Source organism: Siphateles boraxobius, unplaced genomic scaffold (assembly GCF_051911475.1).
Source record: "Siphateles boraxobius isolate OS27281-9 unplaced genomic scaffold, OSU_SipBor_1 2, whole genome shotgun sequence".
Lineage (NCBI taxonomy): Eukaryota > Metazoa > Chordata > Actinopteri > Cypriniformes > Leuciscidae > Siphateles > Siphateles boraxobius.
Window position 1 is genome coordinate 18298641 of NW_027508810.1, and position 11945 is coordinate 18310585.

Below are 11945 nucleotides of genomic sequence, written 5' to 3' on the forward strand. Positions count from 1 at the left end.
GAAATTCCTGCGCATAGCGAACACTGTATCCCTATTCCAAAATCTCAAAGCTAGTCTGAAACAACTTGAGCTAAATAATGACACGATTGCCTTCTGTAGAGTTGCTTTACAGCTAAAATTTAATTTGTTCCATTATTGTTCCATAATTTCTTGTTTATTATGGTGAAGCTGCTTTGAAAAAATCTGTAATGTATAAAGTGCTATATAAACAAATGTGACTTTGTGAATGCATCAAATATGAATATGCACATCAGATTTGCACATCCCTGCTCCAAATTCAAGATCTAACTAGGGGGCAGTGGTGAGCATCTACAGACATATAGAGGATGATGGTGCATGCAACTACATTCCCAGGTGGACGTCCTGTCGTACTGCTGGACTTCTGCCTGAGCGACAGATGGCAGGCAAATGCGGAGGAACCCGCCCCGAGCATTAACTTTGCTGGCTAGCGTTAGCCTGCGACAGTGCCCGCTATCTGTCTGTCTGTATCTCCAGCGAAATACCCCCATTATCCTCAGAGCCATCATGAGATTAAGAAGGGTATGTCAGAGAAACCGACGACACACATGAGTCTCATTAACCAACATATGCTGTGATGTTTCAACAAGGCTTTGGTTTGTATCTGGTCAGCTACACAAAAAGTGTTAAGTGAATGAAGATTGAACCGGACCTCACCTTTTAGGCCAGGACGAAGCCGTTTCAGATGAATGGCATGCAGCATGTTCACACCAATCAGATTTAGGCAATTAGCCATCTAAGAGGGATCAATGGTCAGGACTCATTTGCTTTTCTCAGCTAAATTAAACAGGGCACATACTAAAACAAATTTCAGCAGTAATCCTCTCTCGAACTAATACAATGACCATCATACAACATCTGAGAAGATCTGTTCTTCACTGCATCAAGTTCAGTACTAGAAGTTGCCTAAAATAGCATACACACATATTTTTTCCTAAAAGGAAGAAAATCCTCCAGCAAGTTCTTTTAAGGTTTTTTGCCACTGGTTAATCTTTTAAGAGTCATTGTTCTTCCATTCATAGAGGTTTGTCTGAGAGGATGAAGCCATTTTAATATAAGTTTGTGAGCATGTTTCATACCCCCTGCCAACATGTCTAATTTGGTCGGGAGGAAATTATTTGATCTTTTGCAGGCATGGGGCATCTCAGAATCTAACAGACTGAATCACAAAGACCAACGCTAACCAGCCAGTTTGGTTTTTCATGTAGACATATGAGGAGCTCCCCGTTGAGCTTTGGAGCTTGTGGAGCAGCGTTTTGGGCTTCTCACTCTCTGATCTTCTGAAACAGCCATCACATCTGCCTCCTCTGTGATGTCTGCCAGGTTAAAAAGACAAAATATCACATATCTTCAGGCTGTTTTGGAGGAAGGAGGAGAAAAGAGAAGGTCAGCTAAAGAATTACATGAATTAAAGTGTAGAAGGAAACATTTAATTTGCTTGTATATTTTTCAAGTGAAAAAAAAACATCTTTGTTTTAACAATTGAAAAAAAAAATCAAGTAATATGATTGTATGTATGTATCCTCTGGTATAAACCAAATTATAGAGTTTGATAAAATATGTCAAATGTAGAGTTTGATTTGGATATGTGTGTGTGTGTGAAAGCCATAACGACAGTAAATAACAGTGACACATTTCTACATAACATGAAATATTTAATTATATTACCCCAGTTTCACAGACAAGGCTTAAGCTAGTCCCAGACTAAAATGCATATTTGAGCTGTTATAACTAAAAGCAAATTGCACTGACATATCTTAAAATATGTCACTACCATTGTTTTGTCTCAATATGCACAGTAATGTTTTTTTTCTAAGGCACGATTATAAAAGCTACTTAAATGTCCTAATTAAAATAAGGCCTAATCCTGGCTTAATCTAAGCCCTGTTTGTGAAACCAGGCCTATATATTGCATTACTCGACACCTGAGTGACGTTAAAGAAATACCTCACTGCACTGCAATGTAACTCAGTGGGGAAAAACATTTCAAAGGTGACATGAGCTTGACCTCAGTTGACTTTGATTTGCAAATCTGTCTTATGCATTATGCTTATGATCTTTGACATGTTCCATAGGTTTAATCAGTGTTTTGGCATTGGGCTGTAATATTGCACACCTCTCTGCACCTGGTCACAAACGCCTGTGATTGAATGCCATGTGTTTTAAACATTCTTTAGATTCTGTTTGAAGTGATCACCCACATCACTGAAGCCTGGCCTCTTGCAGTTGGGGTGCTGATGGCTTTTGGCTCAAGTTCTAGTACCTGTGTGTGTTTACTATCTCTACTGGCCAAAGACACCAGGAAGCACATTCACTGCTTGGCAAACATCCAGCTCCCCTGATCCAGTGAGAGAAAGACTGCTACATCTGCACCAGATGTGTGGCTGCACCGGGCTGATCGTGAGGGTCAGACTGACGAGTGTTTTGAAGAGGTTGGAAGTCCTGATTACCTTGTGCTGGAAGAATCTCACATTCTCCTAGTGCAGGTAAGCAACTGCTGGCCATCAATGGGCTAACATGCCACTGCTAGTCACTACAGCATTTTACCCCAAATCCTTCCATGCAGATGGAGGAGTGCTGTGGGTTCACAGAGGCAGCCATGTGTAGCCGCCTTCAAGTTTCCACATCTGACAGTGAAAGATGCACTAAAATCAGATCTGCTAGGATTAAGTCAATCGTTCTTGTGTGTTGTAAGAGGACATTGAAAAGGAAACACCACATAGTCTGGCCTATACAGTCAAAGGTAAATAGTGCTCTCATGTCTCAGCATGGGCACTGGGGAAAATTAAAATCTGTGGAGGTGTTAAAAGATGTTAAAAATAGAAGAACTGTATCCTGAATAGCACAAACTATGACACGTTCACTATAAATGGCTAGATGTGCTGTTGTAGTTGAGACTACATTAAAATAAGTGGTATTCTCAAACTAATCAGCCATAAAAGCCTATATGAAGGGCAGATGAGTCCAAATATAAATCACAAAAGGATAAGACATGGCATTTTGAACAAATTTGAAAGAGATAAACCAGATTATGGAAAATTATTTGATTTGGAGTACAGGTTTAGGCTTTATTTAAAACTAATAATGTGACCCTGGAGCACAAAACCAGTCACATATGGTTCAATTCTGAAATTGAGATGTATACATCATATGAAAGCTGAATAAATAAGCTTTCCATTGATGTATTGTTTGTTAGGATAGGATAATATTTGGCAGATACACAACTATTCTGGAATCTGAGCGTGCAAAAAATCAAAATATTGAGAAAATCGCCGTTAAAGTTGTCCATTTATGTTTGCGATTGTGCTGCATTCACTCACAAAAATAAATGTTTTATATATTTACGGTAGGAAATTTACAAAATATCTTCATGGAACATGATCTTTACTTAATATCCTCATGATTTTTGGCATAAAAGAAAAATCGATAATTTTGTCCCATACAATGTACAGTATTGTTGGCTATTGCCACAAATATACCCATGCGAATTGTGACTGGTTTTGTGATCCAGGGTCACATATAATGTAAGGAAATGTACAATATATACCCTATACCATTCAAACATTTGGGGTCAGAATTTTTTTAAGATGTCTCTTATGCTCACCAAGATATTTATTCGATCAAAACTACATACATTAAAAACAGATATTGTGAAATATTATAATATAATCATTACTCCAGTCCAGTGTCACAAGATCCAGTTCAGAAATCATTCTAATATGCTGATTTGCTACACAAGGAACATTTCTTATTATTATTACTGTTGAAATCAGTTGTGCTACATATATATCCTTCTAAAAAAATTACCATATTGTGAAAAAGTTCATTATTTTCCATAATGTAATGATAAAAATTTAACTTTCATATATTTCAGATTCATTGCACACCAACTGAAATATTTCAGGTCTTTTATTGTTTTAATACTGATGATTTTGGCATACAGCTCATGAAAACCCCAAATTCCTATCTCAAAAAATTAGCATATCATGAAAAGGGTCTCTAAACAAGCTATTAACCTAATCATCTGAATCAACTAATTAACTCTAAACACCTGCAAAAGATTCCTGGGGCTTTTAAAAACTCCCAGCCTATTTCATTAAAAATAGGCAGAATCGCCTGACCTGGGCTACAGAGAAGCAGCACTGGACTGTTGCTCAGTGGTCCAAAGTACTTTTTTTCGGATGAAAGCAAATTTTGCATGCATTCGGAAATCAAGGAGCCAGAGTCTGGAGGAAGACTGGGGAGAAGGAAATGCCAAAATGCCTGAAGTCCAGTGCTGCTTCTCTGTACCCCAGGTCAGGCGCTTCTGCCGCTGTTTCTGGTTCAAAAGTGGCTTGACCTGGGGAATGCGGCACCTGTAGCCCATTTCCTGCACACGCCTGTGCACGGTGGCTCTGGATGTTTCTACTCCAGACTCAGTCCACTGCTTCCGCAGGTCCCCCAAGGTCTGGAATCGGTCCTTCTCCACAATCTTCCTCAGGGTCCGGTCACCTCTTCTCGTTGTGCAGCGTTTTTTGCCACACTTTTCCTTCCCACAGACTTCCCACTGAGGTGCCTTGATACAGCGCTCTGGGAACAGCCTATTTGTTCAGAAATTTCTTTCTGTGTCTTACCCTCTTGCTTGAGGGTGTCAATGATGGCCTTCTGGACAGCAGTCAGGTCGGCAGTCTTACCCATGATTGCGGTTTTGAGTAATGAAACAGGCTGGGAGTTTTTAAAAGCCTCAGGAATCTTTTGCAGGTGTTTAGAGTTAATTAGTTGATTCAGATGATTAGGTTAATAGCTCGTTTAGAGACCCTTTTCATGATATGCTAATTTTTTGAGATAGGAATTTTGGGTTTTCATGAGCTGTAGCCAAAATCATCAGTATTAAAACAATAAAAGACCTGAAATATTTCAGTTGGTGTGCAATGAATCTAAAATAGATGAAAGTTTAATTTTTATCATTACATTATGGAAAATAATGAACTTTATCACAATATGCTATTTTTTTGAGAATGACCTATATATATCAAAAGAACTTTAAAAAAAATAACACTTTTGAACAGTAGTGACCAGTACTTGTAAATTCGTATTTCTTCTTTACAGTTAGAATTGAACACATGATCTTCTACATGTATCTGTGAACAAGCCCATTCTGGCCTCACTGCTGCACATAATGTTTTACTGTGAAGATCTATAACCTACTGCCACAATAAACCCTCCCTAATCATCTTTAAAAACCACACAATTACACCGATGATGAAGTGTGCTGCCCTAAATTAGAAAATATGTAGGACATTATTGTCTGCATTTTCACAGACCTGTCTCTACATAGGAAAAAGACTCAGTTGGGGACGTTTAGTCAACAGTTGATAATGTGAGCCATAAATCAGTCATACACAGGATTATGAACTGAATCCTATGGTGCAGACGTCTGGCCTATAGCCAACATGTGAACAAAAGGTTACCTCTCCACTTCTAAACAGAAACGTTTCACTTGGTGAAACTATTGGGATTGGTCCCCTTTAGTATCCAGTCGTTCCTCTGTATCCACATTTTAAACTATCCTTCTCCAAAAGATTTTTAAGTTTTTCTTACTCTCTCTCTGCCTCCCTCCATCTTTTTCTAATTTGCTGGCCACAGTTAGAAATCAGCCGACTGGGACACGCCAGTAATTGAAGTCTCCACAGTGACTGCCTTCAGCACAGCTTTTAGTGATTCACGGGGGAGTTTTCCTGGGGGAAACTCAATAAGCTGCTCAGCATTAACTATAGTCATCATCAGACTTTTTCCACCACAGGATGTAGAACAACACTTGTTGACAGCATCTCAAAATAGCATCAGGAAGCGTGACCTATGACAAACTGATAATACCAATACAGGATTCAAGGAGCATGTGGGTAATTCTTTCAGGGGGAAAGATGGTCAAAGAACATCACTCAGATGAATAAAAGTCAGTGTTTGAATTGAGAGAAGGTGGATGAGTTGTATTATGCTGGTGATATGATCTTAATATGCATGAGGCGACTTGACTGGAGTATTCATCACATGAAAATAAAGATGAATTTAAACATTTTTTTGAAAGTACTATTAATTTCTTTATGTGAATCAATTTTTATAGTGAGAAAAAAAATTACGTTTACCTTTCTTAATCAGAAGCGGTTCCTAAATGGATGACTATGCTGGTCAAACATCCAGCATAACCAGTGTTTCCCAATTTCTTATTGAATCCCTGTATCTGATTATGCCTGCTTCCACACTATATACTAGGAAAAAACAGTATGTGAGATGAGTATTAAGTCAGAAATCATAGCATTCATAAAACAGTAGATGAAAAGTACCTACTTTTGTAGGATGATCTACTACTACCATCAAGTTTCTGAAGTGTGCATACTGTATACTCTCCTAGGAGGCCACAGGAGAGGATTTGTGAATGACAGTGAAGCAACACGACTGACACCTTAGGTCACATGACAGGAACAACATAGCAGATGTAGTACGTCCGATACTACAGACATTCATATAGAACATACTTTTTTATGGTCGGAAGTTTCAAACTAAATTTAGCACATACTATATAGTATGTGATTAGGACACTGCAAATTACTCTTATAAGCCTTAAATAAACTAAATTAATAAAAATCTTAGAGCAAAAACAAACCAACATTGAACTTACTTAGCTGGACTGTGAAGCTATTTTCTTCTAGAAACAAACTTTGTTGTATTTTTTTTGTTTTGTTATCTCTGTAACAAACAGCTGCTTTGAAACTATCTGTATTGTAAAAAGCGCTATATAAATAAAGGTGACTTGACCTTATTCACAGCAGTGCCATCTTTGAATGAAATGAAAGCGAGGCTGTGAGGGATAGACTTACATCTCTTCAGTGGGTTTTACTGTTATTTAATGTGTTTTTGGATTGTTCTGCTGACGAAACACTTGCAAGAAATTTCAGTAGACAAAAAAACTCTAGACAACATGAGCTGTGGAAAATTATAAGCGATCTAAGAGCTTCATATAGCTTTTTACTGCAGATGCCATTGAAAGCACGGCAAGTCTGTCCCTGACGGCCTTGCTTTCATACATGTCATGAGACTTAAATCAGTGCTGGATGTTTATATGACAACATGTAGTAGTAGAAGTAATGTGTAAAGATAGACAAAGACATAAAACAAATAAGTTTTCTTCAGTTGTATTTCAAAAAATAAATGAATTTGAAATTTGTTTATAATTTTATATAATATATTTATTTGTAATTCGCCTTTTTCCTCCTTTTCCTTACAAGCTTTAAAAGCATCATTATTGCAACTGTTAAAGGGCTAGTTCACACAAAAATGATCCCATAATTTACTCACCCGCAAGCCATCCAAGGTGTATATGACTTTCTTCTTTCACCCAAACACAATTAACCCATGGAGCTGATTGAATTACTTTTATGATGGATGGATGCACTTCAAAATCTCAGTTACTGTTCACCCATTATAAAGCTTGGAAGAGTCAGGATATTTTTTGATATAACTCTGATTGTGTTTGGCTGAAAGAAGTAAGTCTATACACCTAGGATGGCTTGAGGATGAGTAAATGATGGCATACTTTTTTTTTTGTGTGTAACCCTCTAAGGAACTGGAATTGTTAAGAGGTATTGAGACTGGAACAGTTAATTTCTTTACAAATCGGTATGTGATACGCTACACTGAAGAAATTGATTTGCCCAAGATCTCTTACACAATTTGTACACTACATGCACTCACATTTGAGACTGAACCTGAACATAGACAGATCTCTTCAGCTTTGTCTCGAGTCCTTTTTAAAACCTGTCAAGACGTCTTCTGAAGTTTTAAATGTCTAAAAGATGAAAACTCACAGTTCAAAAGGTCTTCTCCCTTTAAAAGCATTCTAGACATATATATTGGTCATACTCTTGAAGGTTTTCAGATCCAGGGTCAGGTTAATGCACACAACTACAGTGGAGCAGAAGGCAAAACAGATATTTTCAGACCTTGCATATATTTGACCTTAAAAGGGGTATGATGCATATTCTTTATGACATCCAGACTGCTCTGAATCACATGTAGTTGTGACCATTCCCTGATTTGTGTGCAGTACCAGTGCACCTGGAAATGTATTCCGGGACTGTGAGCGGCGCACAGTGAGCGTGTGATAAATGGCTCCATGATCGTACACATTTAACAACCTCCTGAATCAGGTAAAATCAAAACCCCATGAGTGGAAGCAGGTTTATAATTCAGCAAGCTTCTAGAAACATCAACATGTTGAGCCTGGGTTAGCGAGCAAGGGCTTGATTATGTCTCAATTGGGGCCGTGTGAAAATTTTATTCCATTATTGCAGCTGTCAAAATGTTGCACTTCTGAATTTATCATATTCCGGGTTCTGTGAAATATCTTTCACTTGAAACTGGGTGCAAAAAAAACACAGCATATCTTACGAGTGTGGTCTGTGTGACGCAGTCCTCAATTTATAATCAACGCCTGGAAGGAAGCAGATGACATGATTGCCAGTTGAAGAGCTGATGTTACTAATTAAAACAGGAAAAGTGATGACTCCTCTCATCCTCACTGGGTTATCATGCTCGCTGTTGGCTTTGGCCATGACGTAGCAACTGCTCCTTCCTTCTGATAACTGCAAGAAAGAGGCTTTAGGAGAAAAAAGGAAGGAAGGAAGGCCAAAGACACTATCACCTAGGCTGTTGCGGTTTAAACTCATGATGCAATTTTGAATGAGCAAACAACAAAGAAAAAAAAGCAGGATGTTTTGGATTTTGTTTTTTAAAGGGATAGTACATCAAAACATTTACTTACCCCATGTCGTCCCAAACATGTATGACTTTCTTTCTTCTGTGGAAGACAAACGAAGATATTTTGAAGAACATTGTGGTTCACACAACATTGGACTTTTAAATGAAATAAATAAAAACACAAATTAGGCTTCAGGAACCAATTTTCTTGTCCCAGAGCAACAAGGATAACTTTACAGGCCAAAACGTGTACAAGTCTTCAACTTTTTAAGAGTTTTCCCGTGGTCTACATAATCTTTAATGAATCACAGTGTATTTACGCAAAAAGGTCAGGGATGTTCCTCTAAGCACTCCACAGCTCCAGATCTGTATCGGGAGGCTTGACATTAATCCTCAGGGTAATGTGGGCCTTCCTGGGGCTAATGAAATCTGAAGCCTGAAAATGGCCGCACCTAATGACACTCCCTGACAGTTTTTGAATTAAACAGCCATGGCTGCTGGGATCAATCTAAATAGCACACAGATGGCCAACACTATTTTTCTCTCCTTTTCTACCCCTAAGCACTTGCATATGGGATCTAATTTACTATCTCAGGAACATTGCTCTCAAAACAGCTATTCTGGATATAGTTTGTTTCGCTTGGCCGCCAAAGGTTCACAAATGATTGCTGATCAATTATGAAACTGCTGTCATAATTTACTCACCCTCATGCTATTCCAAACCTCTATGACTTTCATCTGTGGAACATAAAAGAAGACATTTGAGAAATATTTTATTTAACGGAAGTCAATGGGTTCCAATGTTGTTTGCTGCCCAACATTCTTCAAAAAAAAAAAAAAGAGTTTTGGGTTTGGGAATTTGGGTTCCACAGAAGAAATGTCATGTTTAGAGAGGATGAGTAAATGATGAGAGAATATTTTTTGGGAGGACTATCCCTTTAAGTTGCCATTTATATAATGTCACATCATTATAAATATGAATTTCCTAATTTATTTTTTATATAATTATTTGCAAAAAATGAATAGGACAGACTCTGTGTCTGCACATATACATACATAAGAAGTATTACAACACACAACAGATTTAAACCGGCCTGTTTCTCATGAGTGATGGTGGTGATGATCCTCAGCTATATCTCTTGCAATATTCTGTCACTCTGCTCCACTGCACAATGGAGAAAAACTTAAAAACATAATTGTTCTTCTTTTAGTCTCTTCTAGACTTTTTCTTCAAAGTGTTCATGGAAAGGAAAAAAACTGCATAAGAAGTTCACGTGAAGAGGGAAAAACCTTGGGAGTACTCAGATGTTAGCAAGGTACACAATAAAATAAATATTCATAAACATTATTTACTGTTTGAAATTATATGTAGGTTTATTTATCCTGTTATGTGAGGGTAGTATATGAGGTGCAAAAGATGGGCTGATTCATGGAAATAATTTATCATCACATATAAATGGATTCTCTGTCAAATAATTCAATTTACCAACTGTTAGCAATACTGGGAGAAGTCTCTTGTCAAGATATTTCATATATTTGTGCCATCCCTAATCAATGTCAGCTGAAAGTTTCCTAGTCCATTCTTGACATCTAAAACAAACAAGACAATCTCATGAACGACAAAATAAGAATCACTTTGTGACGGTCCACTGAAGGGTACCTGAGGCACTCATCAAGGATCCCTTTGCTCCTATAATAGCTTACTCTCTTAGGAATGTTTTTCACTAGAGTTGACAATGGCTTGAGGGATTTACTCACATTCAGACCCATGAGCATCAGCGAGGTCAACCAGTGATATTGGGTGATGAGGCCTGGCCGAGAGTCAGTGGTCCAATTCATCCCAGAGGTGTTCACTGGAGTCCAGGTCTGGTTTTTGTGAAAGCCAGCCAAATTCTTCCTTACCAGACCCAGAAAACCATGGACCTCGCATTGTGATGTCAAGTCACCTTTATTTCTAGAACGCTTTTTAAACAGCTTTACAGCAATAAACAGGAAAATAACAATCAATGACACAAACTTGAACAGCCGCCCTAAAAAGCCAATACTGTAATTATTCAGCTCAAGTCAGCTCAGTGTTGATTCAGTTCAGTTCAATAACTGCACAAAGTTGATCAATTACAAAACAAGTTCAATTCAGCAATAAGCAGTTCTACATAAATAAACAGTGCCAGTCCAATGTTAATTTAAATTTAGTTTAATAACAGTGTTGCCTGAAAAAAAAAAAAAAAAAAAAAAAATTTAGCAATAAAGCAGCCCAATAGAACACCATAGTGTCATCATCAGTACAATTCAGGAATCCAAACTCCATTAGGTGAGAAAAAAACCTTGGGTGAAACCAGGCTCATTTGCGGGAAGGGTAACATCTCCTACTGTAGATATAGACATGGTCTTTTACCTCCCACATTTAAAACCTGTAGCCTCCCTCTAATCGCTGAGAAGCTTTATATGACATATTTGGCACTCATAGCCTAGCTAAGATGATGATACTCTGATAGTACCTTCCGTTGGCTCAGACTGTTTTGGCAGCTCTTAATGTGATGATCCGAGTTGGGAATGTGCTCCTATTTTTGAGCCACTCAGCACTCACTACTGTCCTGTACTGGATAGTGTAGTGTGCTATATAACGACATGCTTCCCTTGGTCAGATGCTTCTGGGTCAGGTCTGGCTGTCAGTAGGGTTAGTGTCCAGATCCACAATGCCTCAGAAAACCTTATTGACATAATCAATCAGCTCATGGCTAACTGGAGTAATGATTCATCCAGTGCACATCCCTTACTTAAACTTGCCTGCTTTTCTGTCCCTGAGATCAAATCTTCTACTGCATTTGGGCTGGAATGGGACAGTTAGGAACAGCTCATTGATACAAACTAAACCGAACACTGAAGTTCGTTTGCAGGCTACCAGTGGACAAAGTGTGTGTTATGATCCGAAGGGGGAGTGCCACTTCTGCAATATGCTGAATCGGAGGAGAACGGGTCATCTTGGCCTGAGGCGAAATGAGACATGACCTTTAGGTCTGAAATTCAATGCAGGGTGATTATCAGACAGCATGAACACAAACAGAAAATATTCACACACACATTGCGTTAGATATATTAACATATTCAGTTGGGTCACACCCTTGCATATGAGTGTCCATGTGTCTGTCATTAATCTGAAGGATCTTAGGCGTTCCCTTACATCAGTACTA

The 11945-nt window shown here is 38.2% G+C and overlaps 1 protein-coding gene and 1 long non-coding RNA gene across 4 annotated transcripts in view; both read right to left on the bottom strand.

The window, feature by feature from the left end:
* LOC143744642 (xaa-Pro aminopeptidase 2-like) overlaps window positions 1–1448 on the bottom strand; it is a 47600-nt gene extending 46152 nt beyond the window's left edge. For 2 of the 3 annotated variants that reach the window (XM_077236326.1, XM_077236324.1), the window contains exon 1: window positions 1203–1448. The gene's annotated coding sequence lies outside the window, so the exon portion shown is untranslated. Of the gene's footprint in view, window positions 1–675; window positions 755–1202 lie in introns of all 3 variants that reach the window. The other variant, XM_077236325.1, reaches the window with a different exon arrangement.
* Window positions 1449–8446: 6998 nt separating this feature from the next.
* LOC143744224 (uncharacterized) lies at window positions 8447–8916 on the bottom strand. Its single transcript, XR_013205814.1, has 3 exons — window positions 8819–8916; window positions 8577–8639; window positions 8447–8488 (listed from the first exon to the last, which is right to left on the bottom strand). It is a non-coding gene; the product is annotated as an uncharacterized LOC143744224 (long non-coding RNA).
* Window positions 8917–11945: the final 3029 nt, after the last annotated feature.